General features: G+C 31.8%; 1 protein-coding gene across 3 annotated transcripts in view; it reads right to left on the bottom strand.

The window, feature by feature from the left end:
* Positions 1–26,267, bottom strand: part of Frl (formin-like protein) — a 161,986-nt gene that overhangs the window by 92,397 nt on the left and 43,322 nt on the right. The window lies entirely within an intron of this gene.

Genomic DNA, 26,267 nt, shown 5'->3' with positions numbered 1-26,267 from the left:
AAATACAAAATGTATTAGTTGTATTATTTACATTAAAGAAAGCAGATATGCGATGTGTCAAATAGGACTTTTCGACACAAAATCTGAACAGCGCGATCGCACTGCTTGGCACATTTTGGTTCTAGAATCCAGAATCTGAATTACCACTTCTAAATCGCCATATTGAATTTTAGTTCGTTCAAGTTTACAACTAGTTCAGATGGCAGTCAAAACAGTGCCCCTAAAATTTACTAAGAGTCGAGCCCCCCTGGTTACGATAAGGTGATATTAAACTTTGGTGGTATAAATTATAGACACGGCTTCAAATAGTTTGACTGAAGCAAAGACGAATTTTCTATATGACAACACATTATTTTAAACTAAATGACTAGAATTTTTTAAAAATAATAGTCTGACTAGTCTACTAGACAATGACTGTAATACTTTTGTTTTAATTTTGCTATTACTTGGAATAACAGTAAAAATAAAGAACTCCTGTTTTATAACTTTTTTATCTGAGCTCATAACGAAAATTTGAAAAATGCATTTTCTAGATCCTAGTGATTTATATGCGTACTGAAAATATGCATCTACATTATGTTCATCTTGGTGTCACATAGATGATTTTATCTTTGTCTAAAGAAAATTATCTGAAGCCGTGTCTATGAGGATCTAAAAATACACCCAACACATCAGAGAAAAGAGAATAAATTGGGCTATAGACGTTAGAGATTGAACGTCTAAAATAAAAAAATATTCAGACAATTAACTTACAATTTAAAACATAATTACATTGTACTGGAGTATAATTGCTTTTGCGAAAAAAAAAACAAAAAGATATTCTCATATTAGGATCAAACTCCGGATAAAAAGTCTCTAGTCAGCAACGTTTGTCACTACGTCACAACTGTTATTAAGGGGGTTACCCTTACTATCCGAATATGTACAATGGCGCACAAAAGTATTCGTAGATCTTTTAAAACGCAATAACTATTTTAGAACTGATCTAAATGACTTGAATTTTTTTTAGATGATAGAGGTACTAGTCTACTAGACGATGATTGAAATGCTTTCTTTTTTAATTTTGCTATTACTTGGAGTGACAAAAAAATAAAAATCTCTCGTTTTTTAACTTTTTATCTGAGCCTATAACGAAAATTTAGAAAATGCCTGTTTTAGATCTCGGTAACTTATATGCATACTGAAAATTTCATCGAAATCGGTTCACATTATTATGAGTTACAACAAATTGAAGATCGCAAAAATCACAGTTTTATCACGATTTTGACCAGTAACTGTAAGAAATCCGAAATTTTTTAAATCTTTCAACGCCTGTACCTCGTCTCTGGGTTAACCGATTTTGATCAAATTTTCAGCATGCATATAAGTTACCGAGATCTATGAAAGGCATTTTTTTAGATTTTCGTTATAGGCTCACACAAGAAAGTTAAAAAACAAGGGTTTTTAATTTTTTCTTTTCATTCCAAGTAATAGCAAAATTAAGAAAAAAGTTTTTAGTTAATGTCTAGTAGACTAATACTTCTATTACCTAAAAAAAATTCAACTCATTTAGTTCAGTTTTGAAAAAGTTATTGTGTTGTAAAGGGTGTACGAACACTTTTGTTGACTACGTGGCTCTTAAAAATTTTACACCTAATTTTATCACAACTGACTCAATGTTTGCAACTAAAATTATATATACATTTGTTATACATATAGACGTATCACTTTGCCAAGTTTCAAATTGATCTGACAAGGAGTTGTCAGTCTTCAAGTCATCGATTTCTATAAAAATTTTTTTTGTAAATACATACTGATAATCATGTGAGTCATGTTCGAGTGATTGTGTGAATGGATATTATTTATAAAGACATTAAATGTTTAACTTTCATCGGGCCGAATGTTGTATAAAAATATCGAAAAAAAAATTCAACTATAGAAAATAATCGAATCCACGATCTTCCAAATTTATGGGATGATGCGTTAACCACATAGCAAGTCCGACATCGTAGAAGTAATCGTTTCTTGTTTTTGATATATGTACACAACATTCGGTCCAACGAAATTTGAACATTAAATATTTTTATAAATAGTGCCCATTCACACAAACGCCCGAACATGACTCAAATGATTTTCAATCTGGATTCACGAAAAAATATTTTTTTTTTATGTCTGATGCTTCCCTTGTAAGTATATTCTTTGCAATAATTCTTTACAATTCTTTGCAATAATTCTTTACAATTCTTTGCAATAATTCCCTTGAGTTACATTTACCGCACTTTAAAAGAGTAGACGTACAAAAAAGTAGTAGACGCTTCGATGATGCGTCTTACTTTAATCGCGGCATTCATCATTTTAGTAAGAGCTAATATGTCATTTGTAGATTTTAGAGCTATGGCTACTAAATTTCCTCTGCCGAAGCCGTCCTTAAGGAACTTCATGAAACCATCACCATCTATAGGAAACACGCGGGCATGCTTGGTCTTCCACATTTGTTGTATTTCTTCTACCCAGACATCCATATCGGTTAAAGATGGAGATTTCTCCGTCTCTACAACTAGGTCTCTAGCTACATTTTCCATTCGATTTCTGTCACTTTCAATTTCGAAGCAGCTTGTTACGTCTCAAAGAATTTAATCTTGTCAGAATGATGATCAGAACAAGTCTGGTACGTCTTCCGATGAGGTCAATTTTACACGACTAGTAGATGCCGCTCCAGATACTATATTTCCTTCATTGCATAAAGTTGGTTCAATGAGCCCTTGATGCTCGCAATATATTGATTGCATTTAGTGAGAGGGCCTAGCACGTGGATCTGTGTTTCTATTGATATCTTTATCGAATGTAACCTGCCTTCAAAGCTAATCTCAATACTTTTCCCTAGTTTATTTACATCATCGAATGGCATGCAGACTCGTCTATTAAAACTGCGAATGTGGGAGTAACCTGGCATATTTATGATCGCTGGAGGACGGATGTCATCGTTCAAAAATGTGATGTTCATTTCCGACAATCTTTTTAGGATTAGTTCCTGCGGAATAATGGGATTGACGTTTAATAATAGCATCGATGCCAATTTCGAAATCAGGGGTTGAAGTAGAAGAGTGTGTGAGCGTATCTTTATGTGTTGATAAAAGCTGACGAGTTTGTCTGCAATTTCTTCTGTGCTGACATATAATCGTACTGTTTTGTCTGAACCGAATCCTGCCGATAGGATATTACGGGGGCCGACTAGTTCGCCAATGGCTCTTATATAATCTGAAAGTGGAATTCCTTCCACTGCATCTGTGAAAACAGCCAGCTCATTCTTTAAGGGGTATGGTGCCTTTGCAACTGCAACGTTTGAGGAAGACATCGTGATTTCAATTACGGAATTTCTTAGGTCATCAATGGTTTCCTGATTCTGAAAACAGAAGAACTGCATCCGGGTAATAGGAAAACGCGAGAAAATTTGCAAAACTCACCTATAACTTATTGGTAGCTGGTGTAACTTGACAAATTTGTATATATGCGAACACAGGCTGATAAACACATCTTATCGCGGCGATGGTTCTTATTGGTCTTATTGTATTTCACGTAGTGTTTCTGGGAAATTTATTTATCCGGATTACTAGAACGTGTAAAAATAACTGACGCGAGATTTTCTTTTGTAAATCACCGTTCATTTCGTGTAACATCTAAGCATGACTGGATCGGAACGACCGATCGTCGAAACTTCTCCACCGATCTCGAAGAGCGCGTAAACTTAAAAACTAGTATTAAATTCATTTAATCTAGTTATATCTGGATGGCACATCGGGAGCTATCAGTGCCTCCCGTTATATGTTTGTAGCGATACGCGTCGACCAAAGATCAACAAGCCGACTAAAGAAACTAGCTTAAGTAAGAATAACTAGACATAAGTTAGTTGGTAACGGTTACTTTTATGGGACGCTTCCTGTACAAGCAGGAAAAAGAAAGAAATTTAATTTGCAGACATCCGAGGGTGAAGGTCTAAAATAAAAAGTATTCGAACTAGTAAATAGCGTTTCTTTATTTTTCTTAAGCGAAGTTTGTGTGACGTCCTCAAATCTGTGGTTGCTTAAATATATTGTCGCTTAAAGTTTTGAACACTAACGCTTATGTAAATACTATGTGCTCAATATGTGTATCAATTTATGCATTAACTGAAATTTTTTGAAATTGTGACTTGCAGCGTTTTTCCTTACAGCCACAGAAATATTCTCTCCCAAATCAAGTGAGGCCGCCATTTGTAGGCATATATTCGCGACATCTATCATATGATAACTCAATAACCGACCAAGTGCTAACCTAAGCAAAAACAATATAGTCACATCTTCTTCCCCACAAGTTCAAATTCCTAATGAAACCTACCTTACGAGGAAAGTTTTTCAACCCGTAAAATCCAAAAATTATAAAACCTTGCACATAAGAATCATATTTTTGTGTGTCACTTGTCGGTTTGAAAAAACTTAAATTTTTTTTATCGAGAAATACCATAAGAACAATAAATGATATTGAAAAAATTTAAGCAAAAATGCATCCAATAGAACTGACACATACAAGACTGTGCCAAAATTTTTTTAAAAATTTATAGTTTTTAAAATACACCCCTCTTTTTAAAAAAATGGTTAAACCAAATACGTTGAAATACCTGTAGATAACGTCTTGTCGTATATGTTTGCGGTCTGTGTATAAACAAAATTTTGTTCAATGCATACGACCACAATAGTCAAAGTGAAAATCTGGTTTAACATTATTTTCTTAATTAATGTGATTGCATAAAACAATATTGAATTTAAATTTACATTTGCATTAAATTTGTTTACATGAAAATTATTCGTATAAAATTCGTTTATAACATTTCTAAATATTTGCATTTTTTTAATATACCAACACACACGCGCGCGCACACACAGTCGTGGATAAATATGTGTGGATATTTTTTTAAATGGAATAACTTTTCGAAAACTGGACAAAACGATTTCAATATTTTTGAGATGATAAAATGGCTAGTTTAGAAAAGCATACAAAAATTTTTGAAAAAATGGCAATTGGGTATTTATTTTTCAACTTTTTTATCTGATCATATAACGAAACTTTAAATAATACATTTTTTAGATTTCATGCATGCGGAGCCTTTCTCACTACGATTTCTTTCACAGCTATGTTGATAAGTACATAGTTCTTTGTGAGTAATAATGTCTCAAACAGAAAGAGACAATTTTTGTTTCTTGTGTGTGTGTATGACTTCTGATAAATTATATCGCAAAGTACACAGGATGGTTATATTGGTATTACGTATAAATAACTTTATTACTTTATAAATAACCTGATAATAGACAGACTGACAGTGAGAAAGCATGATATTCTTATTTTTCTTTTACACAATTAAAAGATAGCCTCGTTGTCTCCTAATTATCGATAAATAAGTTTGCATACGTTATCGATCTCGCGAATAATTTCATTTACTTTGATTCCTAAATGTTGATAACAGGAGAATTACATTTTGTTTCGTTTTAGAACACACGAATAACATTCATATTTAGTAGATTATGTATAAGACCGTCATCGCGAGTCTGACTCGTTATTATTTATCTCGAACCATTTATCACATGTGAAATGATGTGTTTTACCTCTCCAAGACAGAGTTTACCTCTACAATCGCTTCAAGAGGATCAACAGTTCTACGATCAACAATTATTTATTCCTTCCTGAGTTTAAACTTCGCAGGCTTAAATGTATCTGTCTTTATACCGTCACAAGTTGGAAAATAAATCGTGATGGAGAGCCTGTATGAAGTCGAATTTTCGTTTTTAACTTCTGTTACTCGAAAGCACGATAAACCGAAACTTCTACAACTCGAAGATTTGTTTCCTTCTCTCGAAGTTCGAGATATTGAGATTCCAGCGCACCATAAATACATAAAGATCCGCAGTCTAGTTACGAGCATTAACACAAAACGTACCTCCACCGATCAAAACTGATTTCACATTTTTCATTTTATAATTACTGAAACTACAAAGCTAATTCCACTGGAGATTTTGGAATATATTTTTTCATTTAGGGATACACTGTTGTAAAAATGGTGAAAATTGAAATAAATTCAATCTTATAACCTTTATTCGGGTACACATATAGGTATCAATCACAATTAGACCTCGGTACGTTTAGTGATAACGCTTTAATTACGTTTAGAAATACATGTTTTACTGGGATTATTAGAAAGTGAAAATGTTAAACTAATATTTCCTATGGTCAAGTTTAACTTTCTAGTTCCAGTTTCATTAATTAAACGACTTTGGTATTGTAGGAATTTTTAGAGTCCTGTGAACTTTTATATTTTGTTTACTATTGATTAGAAAAGACCGGGACAGGTTGTAACAAAAATATTTTCGACAATTTCTTCTGGAAAATGTTCTTTTATATTAAAAAGTATATTGCATAATTTAACGTTTTATGTACCGGCAACTGTTTAATAGTCATTTCAAAATTGGAGATCAACGGTTTAAAATTTTAGAGGAAATTGTTCGAACGCAATTACAAATTGTTTGGATCAATATCATATGATAACTGTTCCTGAAATTATTAATTAAAATAAAATGGATCCAGCTTCGTTTACATGTTACTGGAACATTGAAAGTCCTGTTAGTTGGCTTTCGGTAAATATAGTGATAATATTTACATATTTGCTTAACCTATTGAGAACAAAATTTAGGCATCTAACGATTTCTGAAGTTCTATCTACGAGCCATTCGAATCGAGTCCCAAATGTGCACGTCATTTTAATTCTTGTAAACCATTATATCTGTTTTTGATAACTATTCAAAAGACATAGATAATTATTGTAATTCGAGAATAAGATTGTCGGTCGGTGTAAACTTTTTACTGGTGGAATCGCTTGACTCAAAAAGTTCTCTGCATGTTGAGATTTACAATATCGCGGGCATATATGTACACAGAATCGGTGGATTACATTTGTCCCAGATAACATGACGGTGTATGTAAGCAGACTGGTTGGACACGTTAATTGCGAAACCATCTGTTTATCATGCTGAATGCTGCGCTGGTATCCGTGCAAGAAGCCGTGACGATCTCGTAGAATGTTTAAGGACCATATTTGGAGTTATAGTTTCAATCCGAGACCCCTGTGATGCTGTATTCGGTCGATGTGGTAAAACCGAGAGAATATTGTGCTACGAAAAAATCGATCAGATAATCTAGGAATGTGAAGCGACGCTATAAATACGTGTAATATGTAAATGACGTTTGCGTTTGAATATAAAGTAAATGCAGTTAATGCAATTAGAAGAATCACAGATGACTTGATTTCTCTTTCTATCTGGAACTGTCTGTTATTTGCAACGCATTCACACCAGATTTCGTGAAATACTTAATCACATGAAATATCATTCAATGTTTTGTGCCAATTTAAATCTCACTTTTAGTTTTCAAACAATTTCTTGTAAATTATAACATATTGTTGCTAAAGTTTGAAGTAAGAGATATGAGTTATACGTAGACGTAGTTAGCTGCGTTATTTCTTCCGATATATACAAAAAATGAACAACAAAAATATAAATTGATAAGTATAAATATTCTAATATATTACGAATTAATCATATAATCCGAGTGTAGCTTCGTAATTCTTAGATATATTAATTATACCACTATGCTCAAGGCAATCTCCTTAATTCGTTAATTTCAAACAATTAATTCCAGAATTCTTATTAATTGACATTAATTTCAGTGTCGATTTATTCAATAATAATAATTTATTAAATAATTTGTTGTATTTTATTTTTTTTATTATTTTGTTGTATTATTTGAGTGAGTAATTAAAATAAATTATTTCTCTCGTTTGAAATAAACGAAAATTGATTGAAACAATCAGATTACTGCAAATTCTTTGTTAGTTTTATTTCGCAGATAATATGGAAGACAAACTTTATTTTATCTTAGATTCTCAAGTACATTATCTTTTCAAATAATTTTTTATTTCAATTAGTCGCTCAAATAATACAACAAATTGAAATAAAGAATTATTTGAAAATAATGTACTTGAGAATCGAAAATAAAATAAAGTTAGTCTTCCATATTATCTGCGAAATAAAACTAATAAAGAATTTGCAGTAATCTGATTGTTTCAATTAATTATCGTTTATTTCAAACGAAATGTGTCCAGGCCTGCCTCCAAGTGGCTTGTATCATCATCGGCGTAGTACAAAAGCCGACGATTCTCGGAAGGATGATACTTTAATGAAAATCAGAAAGCGAAATAGAAGACCAGACGGAATTCCGGGGATTGCACGGCACGTTTGGTCGGAATAATGAGCCGTATGTTTTCAGGTCAAGAGTCGCCGGAAACGAGAATTAGAATGGGCATCGGCAGCCGGTCGATGCACGAAATCTGAAATTTCGTCGCAGCCGCCCACGCATGTGCGATTCGTTAGTCGGAGGAGCGCGTCGCGTTGCACAGTGGGGTCGGAGCCCCGAAAACATGGCAAGAAATCGAGATATAAAAATTCAAGAATTCATGATTATCCGTCAGTAAATTATAGTCAAGGATATATGCTCTTGTAGAATCAGCAAAAAAATAATGATATTGAAAGAATAAATTCACAGTCATTTCAGTTCGAACTTGGTCATTGCTATCGAGTTCAGTTATCGAGTGAAAAAATAGATGGTCCAATAAGTATATTTATATATTATATTTAGCCATTAATATGGCTTGTTCGTCTAGTGGTAAGTGAAGGATTACATATCGTGGTATTTGAAATTATATCTTGTAATATTTAAATACAATGTGCTGCGCAGCCAGCGTGCGTCGCGACATTATAAAGAATCTCGATCAAGATGTTCCAATGTTTTCGTGTACTTACAAATTATATACACACAGTATCCACATATTCTGTGCAAATGCAATACAGTGTTGTTATAATCGAAAAAAGAAATTAGTGCATTCCGAGTTCCCAATAAATTCTAGCTTTTCTAAAGGAATTAGTTCATCCGAGGATTTGACTTCATCAGATGAAGCGTAACATAATAAACTTCTGTAATTATAATATAAATATTTATATTTACGAACGTTATAAGTAATAATTTTATGAATAGTGTTATATTATATGAACGTCCACCAAATACCAATGATCGTCTTCCAATCAGTGCTGGGTAATATTTATGGAGAAAATATGTGAAATATTATTTTAAATAATAGATTCTTCACAAGTCAAATAACATAGTATTTCAAATAGGACATAACATTTTAGTAAACTATTATATAGTATAACTATTTTAATTTGCTAATCCTCAGCTAAAGCATGAAATAAATATTTTATTTCAATAATGTAAAGCGTAAAATAAAACAGTTTATTTTGATAATTTTAAATATAAATTAAAATATATTTTATTTCAATACCATAAAACATAAAATAGAATACTTTTCATAGTTCCAAGATTGAAAATAATTGTAAAAATGACTAACATATCACAAAACGAGATAACGTGAGAAATCATAATATTTGCAAACGAAATTCATTGTATTTTTAAACTGTAATTATAATATAAATATTTATATTTACGAACGTTATAAGTAATAATTTTATGAACAGTGTTATATTATAAGAACGTCTATATTAACACGTTCGCTACCAGCGTCACTAGCGCACATAGTTATATTTATTACATTTATCGTATTAAATACATCGCATCCTCTTATGAAATACGATAAAAATGTCGTAAATTTTAAATAATTATATTCACAACATTAATCTGATTTACGTGAAATAGAAAATCGTAACACATGATAGCGAACGTGTTAATAAAGACGAATTTGATTACTTCTATCCTCTTTATTATTGTTTCGTATTAGTATACTTCGATCATAAGTTAATTTGCCAAAAAAAAAAACGGTGCTAAATTATAAATTTATGCCAGATTTCCAGGGCTCAGACCCCAACTGTGCGTCGCGGCGCGTCGGTCCACGCGCGGCTGGGATTAATGATGCGTCCAACTATCGAGAAAAGGACTAACGGGGTTCCGGGATGCGATACATCATCGAAGCGCGTCGCTGTGGAAGCGAGCAAACCCGGCCCATTGTTGCACGCACGACGTTGGGTAGGGTTAATGGCCAGAAAGTTCCATTTTCCAGAAAAAAGATTGCTTTATTGCCTTGCCAGCTCGCCTTAAGAAACAAAACTCGCGTTGAATGCGCGAGTACGTACATACTTCTACGGGCTGGGTTTATCTGTGAATCTTGGTGGTTGCATGTTGCATCATGCCAGAACGCGGTGGCGGACAAAAGAAAGTTTAGTAATAACGTTCCATAAATAATTGTTCGAGATTAAATGAAGATTAATTATCTGTCATGGTATTTCTATTATTTCGTACCAAATATAGTATAGATTCATATTGAATTCAAAAATTGAATAAAAGACGATTTTGTAATAATAATGATAACATTCCATAAATATTTGTTCGGGATTCATGAAGATTGATTGTTCGCGATTGATTTCGCAATGAAATTTTATTCCGCTTAAAACTGACCACCTCAGTATCCCTTTCAATAGCGATGTTACAAAAAATATTATACAAGGAATTACGATGCATAAAGTTATTTTTTCAAGGTCGTTGTTTTCGTAGTTTCCGTGGGGTAATAGCTGTTGATTTATGTATAAATAGCATAATTTCAAAATTAAGTCATTATACATGTCTGAATGTATTTTAATGTTAGCTACACGATGCAATAAAAAAAATACAATATTTTTTGTAACACTACTATTGGAGGAGATATTGAGGTGGCCGGTTTTAAGCGAAGCACCCTGTATAAATTCATACTGAATTTAAAAATTGACCAAGATATGATCTAGTTTGACCTGAAAAAGGATTAATTTTGTTTGCAAAATGACGAATTTGATTTCTTTTCGTGCGGATTTTTATGCGAAACAAAAATTGCCTGCATCAATTCCAAGAAATAGCAAGTTGATTCTTTCTGTAATCGTTTCTGAAAATTCGTTTGAGAGTTTCTTTAACTTTTGAACTGCCCAATTTTGCCATAAATGCATAAAATTCGCAGTCTAGTTGTAACAGTGAGAGCCACCGTTATTCGTCGGAGGCAACCCTCGGACGCGGCAGGCAGTGCGACCATTCCGCAAGATGAACGACACCACGAAACTCGATCGAATGCCGCAGGTAGATCGATGAAGAGACATGGAAACCGAACGAAGGGAAGGCGAAAACAAGCGGCACAAGTTTTCCTTCATTAATACTCGATAAAATTGTCATGGAGTGCCTCCGATGGTGGCGCCGGCAACAGGGTCGTCGGCCACGAAATGAATGTGTTCGCGAGGCGATCAATCGCGGAAAGTCCCCTTCAGAAGAATCATACGGTTAGCCGGTTCCACGTTTCTCTGACCAGTTGTTTCCCATCCGACAATCGATGCCAGGGGCCAACGGGGGCTGCGTCTCTCTTTTGTGGTGTACCAACACTCGTCCGCGTGGCTCGCCCCTGATGTGTACGCTCGGCCAGATGACTGCGTCAATGTGCCATCGCACAAAGAGTTCCACCGGCGCGGTGGGAACACAATCGAGAATCAGTTAAAAGTACTTGAAGCAATGATGGAAACCTCCTAGGGTTGCGTAGCACACGCCCACTCCCCGTCCTTCGCTCGACACCGATTCTACCCTGACCAACCTAATCCCTAAGCGCGTTTTTCTTTTAGCCGCGATGAGCCTCACGGGCCTGGGTGATACGCCATAAATCATTCCGCAAGGCTCTCGGATTCGTCCTGCTGAATTAATAACGATTGATTCTTTATTACCGTGTGCGCCAAGTTTGCGCGCTTATGCTCCCGGCGATCTTCTGGCAGCCACAGGCTCGTTACCTATCGCTGGGTTCGTTGCCCCTTTAGGTTATTTTTATTCTAGCGTCGGCAATATCGAGCCATTTGTAAACAAACCTGGGTAACAATATTTCAACTAACAAAAATACGAATATCATAAATACCGTTTCTCTTAATTGTATTACATATGATTCATTTGAAATTGTCATTTATTCCTGTATTAAATGAAATACAAGATGAAATAATTTACTGATTTTACAAATATATAATAAGTATTTAAAATATATATTTTACAATATGAACCTGAAATATACTTAATTAAAATGAATGTTTCAATTACCGTGCGTGAAATAAAATACTGGAATATTATTTTCATGTAATTCTGTCGACCGAACGAACAACTGCAACTACAGTCAAAACTCTCTCATGTATGACTCCCCTACACGTATTTTTATAATATTCTGATATCGAATCGTTCTATTATCTAGTTATTGTATTATTTGGTTACATTATCGCTTACTAGAGAACTTGAATTAAATTTTTAGATAATAGAATGTTTCGCTATCAGGATATTACAAAAATAAACTTTCAGATAACAGAGGCTCTACTGTATGTCTTGTCATTCGTGTTTACATTTGAGATATGTATTACTTGAGATAAACGCATTATTAAGAGCAAATAAATGTTAAATGTTCCAATTACATTCATTACTTAAGAGAAATAGAAGGTTTGACGAAGTATGTAATCATTGAACTGCGGATTTTGCAATAATAACACAAAAAAATAATAATAAATAAGAATAATAATGCGAATAATTGTTGATTGTTTTCGTTTTTATGAAATTCTGTGAAAATATATTTATACGGATACATTTCGGAATCAGTTCAATTTCCACTTCTTTGCTGATGATATTTTTTTAATACAGACATTTATGCGTTGATGGTCAATCTACCAAAAAGTAGCAAACTCTCCGATACAACATTTAAGAAAATGTTAATTATGAAAATTAAAATAGAAGAAATGAATTGATGTGGAAAAAACACTTTAAATCAATGTCATATTTTGATAAAAAAGGAAAATAGCAAAAAAAAAATGATTGCTGCCGTCAATGTTCTCCTTTATATCAAACAACTTTTATCCGAAACATCGTTTTGTACATCATGTAGGTCGCAAGAAATATTAAGGTAAACAAGTTAAATGACTTATCCTGTATACGTTCAAAAAACCTATAACGACTGAAGAAAGACTAATTAAATGTTCTAACGGTAAACAATGTTTAATAGGCTGTTGTTGACTGTTGTTTGACACTAGATTTACGGATCGCTAGAAGCACAGCTGTTTTATATTAGTTTCTAAAAGTAACAATAGGACATTTATTCTGATTTTTAACGAGCGTTATTGTAATATTTGCCACAACTGACACATACATTGAATAAATAACTCATAAATGTATCTTTATAATTTCAATAATCGTAAATTAAAAAATTAGTGATCCGTCAGTTTGACGAATTCCGGGCGTAGGAGTAGCAATGATCAAAATGTTCGTATAGTGCATAATGGACGCGATGCGCAAGCGTTTAATTATACGAGCTATCATAATACATTTTCGCACTCGCATCGAGTTTCCTTGTTACCAACAACACGACCAGTCACACGCGCTTGTTTTCACACCCGGAAGCGGTTTTTCGTTTTAACAAAACACTGTACACCTAATTATTAATATTTCTATGCATCACATAAATTATACTCGCTTTTCCTTTAAATTACGAATAAAATATGCAAATAAGTACAAGTAGAATGTAAATGAGTATTGATAATTGTGAATGTATGGTAAATAATAATGTTCTAAAGATTATTTTTTATATAAAAAGAGATCAACAGCTCAGATATCGGAGTTCTACAAAGTGGTTATTTAAAACTACAATTTATCGTACTGCTGTGTTATTATTAGACTGCGGAATTTTATGCAGAATAAAAATTGTATGCATTAATTGTAAGGCACAAGGGCTATACAGGCAGCTACAGTAAATTCTCCCTAATTGACGCTTAGCTTGTACACAAAAATGGACAATTTGAAAAGAGGAGGTATAATTATTCGATCCTTGCGGCTCGGTTTTATAATTACCAATTGTCAACAACTATAAAAACGAGATGCAAAGCTCGAATAATCGTGTCTTCTCTTCCCAAATTGTCCAGTTTTGTGCACACTTCTGAGTGTCAATAAGGGAGAATTTACTGTATTTTCTTTTCTAATCATCTTGATCAGTTAAACGAAGCACAGTAGTATTTTTAAATTCTTTAAATGCTTCTAACGTTTTTCATTCGATCTAGTCATGTTTGTCATTAATGCATAAGATCCGCGGTCTAATTGTCATAAAATAATTTTAATTGTATCATAATTATAGCGATATCACAAATATCAGAAATAGCAGTTACTCATTTTATAATGCATCAATATACATTAAAGTTTCAAATTATATGTATATTTAACAGATATATAGGTACATACAATGTGTCCCGTAATTATGTTAACATCTGGAAGGGGGTGATTTCTGAGAAATTGAAGTAATTTTTCCCCTAGCGAAAATGAAATCCGTGGTTTTGTTTACGAGTTATTAACGAAAAGCACTGACCAATGAGAGGCAAGCACGGCTGGCGGTAAGCGGCCGAACCAAGCAGCGGTCGAAACCTAGTTCTGCTCATTGGCTCGACCACCTAGCGCCGGCCGAGCACGCTTCTCATTGGTCAGTGTTTTTCGTTAATAACTCGTAAACAAAGCCGCGGATTACATTTTCGCTAAGAAAAAAGTTACATCAAATGACCTTAGGAATCACCCCTTTCCGGGTATTAATATAATTATGAAATACCCTGTATAACAGTTAGATATAATACTTGTATAAATACTTGTAATCAATCAATACAAGCGATGTTTATTAATAGATAAGTCGAGAAGAACGATATAGCAATAGATAACTTACTCTCGTCACCGTGTATTTGACGAAGATATTTGCGAGTTCAATATTTGTGTCAATTTAAACAGATTTACACTAGATTAAAATGATAAACATCAGATTAGCAATTACGTGACGAATCAAAGCTAAATAGAAGCTAAACGTTCAAGGTTTGAGAAACAACTGTGGGAACATCAGTAAAAAGCAATTTAGGCAGTAGCATTGAAAATTATTAATTGATATTATGTTCATTAAGGAATATTTATATTATTATTTCATCAAAAATGTTATATTATTATTCCATAAAACTTATTTATATTATTATCTCATCAAAAATATTATATTATTATTATCTTATTTAATCGTAACGATTGTCTGCATACTTGGACAGTAGCGTACATTATAGTAATGTGGAATCATTATCTTGAAAAATTTGATTAGACACCACTTGCCAGCATTGTAATAGTTGTAACACTAACAAGCTGATTCATGTTACCCATACAGAGAAAGACAGAAATATTTCGTAACATGAATTATGCAATATATTATTTTCATAACTGATGATGTAATCTTACATCATAGAAATTTTATCACGGTCTAATCTAGAATCATGCATGAACTGCCAGGAATTTAATAGATTACGAATTTCTACGAGTATGTAATCTCATAACTCACTTAGTACAACGAAGCAATAAAGATATCGGATTCAAGATTAAATTGAACGATGGTCGATCATATGCAAGTACATCTTCATCACTTTCACTTATTTAGCTTCCCCCCCTTTCTCTATCTCTCTCATCTCATCATATTTCCGTGGTGTCAAGTTATTCCACAAGTAACATCTATTCACGTGCGTTTATCTTTCATCATTGAAGTATCAATCATTCCTAAATACCAATGATCGTCTCCCAATCAGTGCTGGGTAATATTTATGGAGAAAATATGTGAAATATTATTTTAAATAATAGATTCTTTACAAGTCAAATAACATAGTATTTCAAATAGGACATAACATTTCAGTAAATAAACTATTTTAATTTGCTAATCCACAGCTAAAGCATGAAATAAATATTTTACTCCAATAATGTAAAGCGTAAAATAAAATAGTTTATTTTGATAATTTTAAATATAAATTAAAATATATTTTATTTTAATACCATAAAACATAAAATAGAATACTTTTCATAGTTCCAAGATTGAAAATAATTGTAAAAATGACTAACATATCACAAAACGAGATAACGTGAGAAATCATAATATTTGCAAACGCGAAATTCATTGTATTTTTAAACATAGCTATTCGTATATAACAAAGTGCGTCTTTTATAAATGTATATAATTCACAGAAAAAGTATGTAAAACCAAAATAAATTGTAGGTAATAATTCGACAAATTTTATTATTCAGAGTCGAAGTTTTAACGTGTTTATTTGATAAAGGCTCGGTGTGAATTATTTCCAACATCGCTTTGCCTTTGTCAAAACGAATAAATATCATAATGTATTAAACGATCTCCTAATCGATCGCTTTCCGCAGCTAACAGGACACAACGCATTTTATGATTTAGTAAAATAAAAATATTTTACTTGACGATTATAAATGAAATAAACAAAACATTCCGAACTATGGCACAAATATTTTCAGTGTTTTTTAAATAAAATACTATTTGAAATATTTTATTGGTTAGAGTATATTCACAATAAAATATTTGTTTATTATTTGCCATTTAAAATACTATATTTACCTAGTATTCTTAGGCACTTCCTGAATTCGTTCTTTAGAAAATATTGTTCAGAAAAAAATTTCATTTTGTAAGGATGTTAAAAATACACTTGATTCAGTATTTTGCCAATATTATTCTAGGAGCACAAGATTTCAGAACTACCAGGACGATATCAAAAAGTTATGGAACAATACATCATTCCATAATGTTTTCTTTGAACATTAAAAAATCATCTTTCATTTTCACATGAAAATATTATTTAACGACAAATTGCTCTATAAACTTTTTAACCAATCCAACATTTGATGCAACGCATTTACAAAGTTATTCAACATTAAGTGAGTTTGCTGTTGGTTAACGTTAAACCTACGATTATTAACAATATAACAGACATGTGTCGTCTCATAAGATGACAATACTGAATTTGCTTAGTCTTTCCGCCATTTTCATTATAATGTATGCTTGGATTGAGAAATCTATCTTCCATCATTTCTCGTGAAAGAGTTTTTATAATATTAAAAGTTTCAAAATGATAGACTTGAAACCAGTTTGTCTTAACCAGCACGATGGGTTTAGTGTTAAACAATGCTGAAACGATCGAAATATGTGGCAATCGAATGGTAAAAACATTGGGGAAAGGTAATGGGTACAGGATAGTGTCAAATGACCATGATTAATGACTCGTAAAAGAATTCTGTTGCACCAATTGCAACTGTTGCATCAATTGGATCCATTGCACCAATAGAATATCCACCCTTCGCCGATACCAACACATTGCCACTTTTAAACACTAAAAATGGTTTAATATCGATAGAACTCGTTCATTAATTAATCATTTATAAAGCACAATACTATTTTTTAAATATTTTAAAGCAATTAAATTCTCTATTTCTCTATTATTTACTTCATTTTCCACGCCACTTCAACGAGATTTTTAGCATGCCTATAAATTACCGAGATTTAAAAAACGCATTATTTAAATTTTCGTTATAGTTTCCGATAAGAAAGTTAAAATACAAGAGCTTTTATTTCGTTTGTCATTCCAAGTAATAGAAATATTAAAAGAAAGTATTTTTATCGTTTTCTAGTAGACTAATTCGCTATCACCTAAAAAAAAATTCAAGTCGTTCAGTCCAATTTTGAAAAAGTTATTCTGTTTTCAAGTGTTCTTAAAAATTAAGCCTTATGCAAATAATTCGCCTTAAAATTTAAAAGGAAATTGAATTTATATTTTTAAACGGTATTAAATCAAAATCGTGTAGAATCAGAATTGAGTGTAATAGACAGATCTACGCAACTTCATCCAAAAGAATTGAGCATCAGAAAGAATAGGGAAGAGAAAATCGCGGAATAAGGAGAAAGAAGGATAGAGTAGGATAATATACGTGCCAAGCAGGCATGGGAGATGGAACTGGCGTTTTGGAATGTGACAGAGCTGGTGGAAAAGACTTCTGCTAACAGATTGAAAAATAGAAAGATGCATGATGGAAGGAGGTTGAAAGAGGATAACGAAGAGATTACCGGAGAGATATTAGGTGGGAGGTTCGCCGCGAGAAGAAGAGGCAGGAGATGTTAATGGGAATAAGAAAGGAAATGAAGGAACTGCAGTCAGAATTAGAAGACAACGAATGGTTGATGTGCGGAAAATTGGAAATGCAAGTTAAAGAGTGCGTGATGGTGACAGCGTGAACAAATAAAAATACGACTGATGAAAGACGAGGTTCCAATTTGAAACTGGGAGAGTGGAGCCAGTCACTGTGAGGTAGCCAATTACTGCGTTTTTAGTTTACTTTCAAGTATTATTAACTTTGTATTTATCGTATAAGAAATATTTCAACTTTTATAATAGAAATATTATATTTTTAATAAAGATGTGAAAGACGGAACTTTTTAATCACAAAAATTATTTGAATTTTTTGATAATGAATTCGTGAAACTTTCTGTAAAGCTTATGAAAACGCTTCAGAAAGTACTGAACGAATGAAAATTAGTATTCAATAAAATCAGAGACCATAGCTGTTATAATCAAAATTAGAAAAAATTGCAGTATGACCATTAAATTTTTGTTTAAAATGGTGTTGGTTACAAATTCATGATTAGAAATGACTAGAATTTTATTGGTTACCAGTAACCATTACAAATGATGGAAATAGTTTCTGGTTTGAAATAGCCATTTGAAGATGTTTATTATTTACTGCGATATTAAATTAATTAATTATAAAATTGTTTTGAATAGTTTTTAGTTGTTTTTACTTTTTTTACTACTTTTAATAATTGTTAATTCTTTGCAATAGGTTTTAATGGGTTTTAATACTTTGTAATAGTTTTATATAGTTTTTCATAATCTTTAAGTTGTCTTTTAATTGTTCTTAGTTTCTTTTATATGTTTGTTAATAATTATATACTTTTAAATACAATGGAAATAATATTTGTTTTCTAATGTTTAAAATTGTTCTCATTATGTTAAAGTACCATAAAGAAATAAATAAATAAGTAAGCATGTTTTGAATTAATTGAATAATAAAAATACTGTTTTGAATATTTTATTAGTAATTTTTATTTATGAATAAGTTAATAGGCACATTTTAGGCATGTTTAGTGATACAAATAATTTTCGGTAGCAAAATCGGACAAATACGCCACAGCTGGTGTTGCATTTAAAGGAGAGAAGAATGAAATGGCGGAGGAGAAAACAGATTGCTCAGAACAAGGGCGACAAGAAAACGAGAGGAGAAGCAGAGCAAATAGGGGGAATGATACACGAGTGATTCACAAAACGGTGACAGAGAGAGTGCAGGCTATGGAGACGAGGAGAATACGACGAGATTGCGTATGAGAAAAGATGTTGGCATGGAGGATACAACGAAGAAACAGAAGACGTGGAGAACAGCCTGAGGGGTTGCAAAAGGAAAGCAGAGGAAAAATAGACTGTGGAAAAATCGTGTGTGGAAAAGAGAGAAAGGAGATCACGGAGAATATTAAAAAGAACAAAGGAAACAATGCGACAGGAAATGGGAGCTGAGGGAATCGAAATTCGAGAATGAACAAGGCACAGTAGACGAAATAAATGACAGGTTCATCTAATTTTTGTGATATAACAGCGTGATTTATATAACATTTCTGTTTTCAAACACATAATTATTAATTAATTTTGAAACACATAATTATTTTAATAATATCATTTTTATTAATGCGATCATTATGTCAATATTAGAAAAATTTTAAAATTTTGTGCGATATAAATATAGATTCACATAATACTTCTATATTTGCGTTGAGAAAATTATCACAAATGCAATTAGAAATTACTTAATTACGAAGAAAACATAATTCTTAGTTGGTCATCCATTGTTTTGCACTCAAAATTAATCCTCGTATAATTTCGTAGATCACATCACGTTAAACACTCGAAATTAATCTTTCTGTAGACCATATTATCTGAAACACTTGAAATTAATCTGTGTTTGTAGAACATAACATCATCTGTACTCAAAATTAATCCTCTTGTTGATTATATTCACGTTAAGCACTCAAAACTAATTGTTTTCGTAGCTCACATCACCTTAAACATTCGAAATTAATCTTTTTGTAGATCATATCACCTGAAACACTTTAAATTAATTTGTTTGTAAAATATAACACTATTTGCTCTCGAAATGTATCATTTTGTAGATCATATTCACCCTTTTGCAAACAAAATTAATGTTTCGCGTATTTTATTCACTATTTACAAATAAAATTAACTCTTTCGTAAATTAAATTCACTTATTTATACTTGTTTGTAATGAAATTCATACTAAATTAAAAAATTGAATGACATTTCAAAAATAATTATTTGAAGAATAACGAAAATAAAATGAGTTACTTCATAAGTAAGAAAATAAATTCGTATTGAATGTTAAAAATTGAATAAAAAGCAGTCAATTTTGATCTGTGAAAGGGTTAATTTTCGTCCCAAACAGTTGAAAAACGAATGAATAAAATCTGGAAAGATGTGAATACATTCTACAAAAGGATTCATTTTGAGTGTAAAATCTGTGTTATGAAAATATTTAGATAAAAATATTCTGGAGACGTTTACATGAAAATATTGGCAAGTTCTCACAATTTTAGGAGCAAAGTAGATGAAGATATTCTCATGAAACTGATGCATCAAAATGTACGAAAAGAATAATTTACAAACCGTAAAATTTACTGTCGAGCAACGAAACCGACTGACGAGGTTCAAGCAATATTCTTTCTAAAATGAACGAGCAATGAAACTTGAACGTACTAATGCGCAAAAGTGAAATGCGTTGCATGTAACCTCATCGTACGAAACACACGATCTGCAGCGATTCAATCGCAAAAACATTCATGAATGAATACATATTACTTATTGGAAGTCGGCGTTCGAGATCCGTGGTAATAGATCATCAATCGTGATTCGATCTCTTGCGAAGTTCGCGACCGATTTGTGGCAATACGGTATCTGGCTACATGTAATTACGTAGTAAAAGGCAAGTTCAATAAACTGAACTAAATCGAGTGCATGTGTGCACGCCTGTGTTTCCCCTCTCCCATATATTATTACCTTCTATTAATATAGCGTGGGGAGAGAGACGAAAATAGAATGGTCACGCTATATATAGACAACACAAACAATATAAAGTCATAATTGCCGAGAGAAAAAATATATATGACTGTCTACAGTGAAATTTATGTATAATTTCGCGATACGAGAACTAATATTAAGAAAATATTGGTTGAATTAAACGACAAATAATTGCAAGTTAGAACAATACAGGGAAACAAAGGAAGATGAAATAACAATATAGCTTAGTTGTATTTAAATTAAAAATAGTGACTATAAAGTGTAATAGTGGATATTAAATGTTTGTAAAAATACCAAAAACTGTAATGCAAAATTACGGGTCGAAATAAACTTAACAAGTCTATCGGTATATTTCATCAAATCTGGTATCAAATTACTGTAAATTAAGTGGCTACACATATAATTATACTCATGCAATTGTAACTTCGAAGCGTTTAGTATGTGAAACATGAATTAGTTTAATGAACAACAATGTGAATTTATCAATCTTTGTATTACTTTGCGTGTTGCAACGAGGAAAACAGAATTCTCAAAATGCATACGAATGTATGGTATATTTGTATAAATATGTACATACTATAATTTTGCAGTACGTTTCACAACAACACTGATACAATATACAGCAGTTATATTATTTATTTAGAAATTGTATTACTTATTTAAAATTTGCTACTTTTTCAACTTACTAAGGTTAATAAGGAAGTAAGAATTTTCTGCCTGACTTCTGCTTGTTGCAATCGACGATAAACATTTTTATTTCGCACAAAGATCCGCAGTTTAATTATTACTATCAATACGAAGGGAAATATGATCGTAATTAAAATAACAGTTTTAATTATACGCCATTTTAATGACATGTCCGTCGAACAAGTTGCTCGACGTTTTATGAATTCCATTTGATTATTTGATAAATTGCTAATTAATACAAATCGTTCGCCATTTTTCAGTTGTTATTATTGTATCTCGGTTGTTTTTAAATATAAATGAATAATACAATATGTTACGGATAATAACTTTAACTAATATGCACTTCCGTGATTTCCTACTATAAATTATTCCAATTTTTAAATCCAATTAAAACTTTGAATTATCTGAGAGAAATCCAATTATAAATGTAACAGTAAAACCTAAAAACATAGAAACTGTCGCTAATAACCTTGTAGTTGATGCGACATTAAATTCAAAAGAAACTTGTATTATATCCAATAAAGTTTACTATTAGATGAATTTAGGAGATTCAGATGAATCTTACTTTGATATTTTCAACCCGTTCACTTCGTACATCTGATAAATAGACTGCGAATTTTACGGATTTAGGGCAAAAATTCGTAGTTTCAATTGAAAATAGTAGAGAGATTAAAAAAATGTAAAGATGTCATTGTATTATGTTCAACTGAATAAAATCATTACAAAAATAATGAACTTTCCATTTAGTTTCTCTTTCTTAGAATAGATATAGACAATTCATATTTCGAAAAATCCGCAATCTATTCATAAATGACACTGCAACGTGTTAATTCCGAAATTAACATCGAAGTTTTTAACAAAAACAATTCCGTATATTCTTAATAATAATGATAATTTATGAGAAAAGTTCGTATCGTAAACAATTCCGAACACTGTTTACGATTCTGTTGCATGCGCATCCTTGATAATAGTTCATTAAAAGAACGACATTTTAAAAATTACAGCTCATGCGTAAAGATTTGACGAGTTACCACGCAACGACAATTCTAGTAATTATCTGTTTGCACCGGATGTGTTGTCGGAAGAAGACAAAAGCCAAGAAGCCTGGTCTTGTTGGTGCTCTCTGCATCCGGATTTCACGGAAACGACTTTTCCTTAACAATGACCCAATTTCTAGAATAAATTAATCTACACGCGTCGCTTCGATATAAAACGAAGCTTCCTTGCTCGATATAAAACGAATAACTCACGTATCTCATAATCATGAATTCCGATCATGTGGTGTTCCGTTATGACGAATATAAAACATGGTTTCATAATTGAGTCGGCTATTGAATAACGATTCGTTTCGTGTTCGCATCGTAGAATGTAAAAAGATTTTTGATGATGAACATTTCGTGGTATCTGCGGCATTCCTTTGACAATACTGTTTATGGCTTTGTGAGCAGTAAAGACTATAATAAACCGCATATACGGACGTCAGAAAACAAAGAAAAGGAAACCTCAAAGACAACGAGATTGTTTTATTTATGCAAACACATACATATTACATTACACAAATAACATATTTATAACTACTATAACTGATGCGACGTTAAATCTCATATATATGTATATAAAAAAAAGATAACATATTTATAAATTGATTTTAATCGTTCTTTAATTATATTTACAAATGTTTTGATTCTATGTATGTACTTTCTTTCAATGTATTTATAACAAAAGTAATAAAAATCAAGTAACAGTTTGAAACAAAACAGTGATTTTCTGATTGAACCTGAACAAAATTATCGACTTGGACAGACTTTAACGTTTGTATTATTTAAACATTTAAAAATACGGTTTCACTACTTTCACTGCATTAACCTAATAGATTACTTAATTATATTAAATTGACAGACTAATATAAGTAAAATGATTTAACACTATAAATATCTTGTTTATGTCTCTTGGAATGCTGTTTAGGAATGGAGATGTATGCCTATCGATTATCGATATTGTATCGAAATTTCATCGAAACGTAATGATTATATCAGTCATATTGATAAAATATTGTTACAAAAAATGAAAAAAAACAGATCGTATAGTTTTATAGACATAAGTATATGAGCACATTTCCATGAATCCACATTTTTTATAAAAGGCTAATCTATCAACAAACCATAAATCAGCAAAACCAGAAATAAAGGCATTTGACGGAATAATAAATTCATCTAACTTTATTTCGATCACCGAAGCTGCCTTCGAGGTTTCCTTCCTTTTGTTTTCTGACGTTCTTTCGTCCATCTTATATTTAGCTTACAGCGATGTGCACGATTAAAACATCAAAGTTTTACATTTTTACTGATATTTAAACAAAAACAAAAAACATATTTGCATCTTTTTTACACTAGAAATAATAGGAAATAGAAATATAGTTTGTGTTTAATATTTACAATAATATTCATTATATTCATTAATTATTTACAAATTAATATACAATGTTTGTACATTTCTATTTTCTATCATTTCTAATATAGAAATATACGAATATGGCACTTTATTTTATTAAGTTTTTGTTTAAATATCACTGAAAAGATAAAAGTTATTTTGAGTCTAGAATTATTCACACCACTGTATACTTCTGATATGACTAACGGATTATACCATGCGTATATTATAAATAATAATAGCAATAAATTAAGGAAGATGAAACCGGCGGTGATCGTAGATAAACCGAGGAGATCTACTGCAGCATGCTCGAATGACCATAACCTTTTAACGAATAATCTTATTTAGGATCCGTGAAATTAGATTCAATTCCTACGAGTACATCGTATTACTCCAATATCATGCTTCTTCCGACGCCAATGAAATAATATTCTAACGGTGTCGAGAACGAAAATAATCTTTATTGGTGGGTTTGTCGGGGTTACAGCCTATGGCTCGTTATACGGACGCTGACCTTCGGGCCAGCTAACAACCACGGACTAACTCCATTTTCTGATAGCTACCCTCCATCCTAACTTTTTTTATTACCAACTTTTTAATCTCAGAGTTTTTAATACGTTCGTTCGTAAAAATTTCATCTCGCAACGTCTTTTCGCTGCCATTTACAAACTCCGTTCTTTTGCGCGTTGTGTATTGCACTTGTTTATTTTAGAAATTTCTCAAATGATTAAATATTCTCGAATGCGAATATGCTCTAACATCGTGGTTCTAAATTCCTAAATTTCTAACAGAGTTAATTTTAATTTTATTTTCCTAGCTTTACGTCGTGTCAACTGCTAAGGTTATTAACAATATAGATGAAGAATTATTCGGATAAATAAATAAAATACTTCGTTACGTTTAATTGTTATTCCAATAAAATATTCAACTAAAAAAAATTCATTAGAAAGAATTTATTCGAATAACAATTATTTATTATTCGTAACAAATTATTCTACTTCTTTATTCGAATAATTCTTCTTCGTCACTTACTATCTTCAAATCGTATTATTCAAGCGAATATTTAATAATTTGTGCTACCTTCGCAGAGACTGAATTCTAGTAGAATTAATTAATTATTTGTCGTACTGTACTTTACCCTACGAAATTTTGTTTATGAATGAAGCCAATTTTTTATACTTTGGTAGCATTTAAAATTACGTTGTTTAAACGAGTGTACGTGAAACACATTATACAAAAATATCACGCAGCAATGACAAGTGCATAACATTTATCATGTCCGTTTTCCTTATTTGCACTACACTAACAGTTTAAACTAAATGACGAATTTTATGCATTCATAGCAAAAGTGATTAAAAGAAATGCAGAACATTGAACACGAGAAAAATTTACCAATATTATCATATTATTTTCAATTTATTAAAACTGTTAAAAGAAAAGACATGCTTTTATTTAACTCCTGTTTTATATAAATGATGTAGACAATTTTTATTTTATATAACGATCAACTGTCTACTTATGATGTTCGAAAGAGCAGCTGTAATGAAAGGGACGAAGATTATGCGAACTTCTTCGAAGTCGAAAAATTAGAATTAAGGTGTTTACTTTTGCAACGTTGTACAAAATATACTCAATCAACTCGCATTTACAAAAATGTTTACCGAAACATGGACCCACTGAATAATACAACAACGGATCTATTTGATGGCCCACAGGTCGCCGCGATAAGCATCATTGACTCTAAATAGGGACTTCTATTTCCGTTCCAGCGATACCAGTCGACGATAACTCACGAAATATCCCGAAAAAGTTTGAACATAAAAAGAAAGTCACTTCCTCTGCGACGGTGTGGAGATCTACAATACACATTCAGCAATGCTGAATAAATTGTGCATGGTTTGCTCTATTCGAAGGGGACAAGAAGTGGGCTCCGTGACAAAAATTATTCGAACACCTTTCAAAACGCAATAACTTTCTTAAGGCTGGACTAAGTGACATAAATTTTTGAACGTTAAAGGAATTAGTTTACTACTCAATGACTAAAATACCTATTTTTTAATTTTG

The sequence above is a fragment of the Megalopta genalis genome, chromosome 1 (genome assembly GCF_051020955.1).
Source record: "Megalopta genalis isolate 19385.01 chromosome 1, iyMegGena1_principal, whole genome shotgun sequence".
NCBI lineage: Eukaryota > Metazoa > Arthropoda > Insecta > Hymenoptera > Halictidae > Megalopta > Megalopta genalis.
The sequence above is the reverse complement of the archived record's forward strand: the minus strand, read 5'-3'. Positions and strand labels throughout refer to the sequence as shown.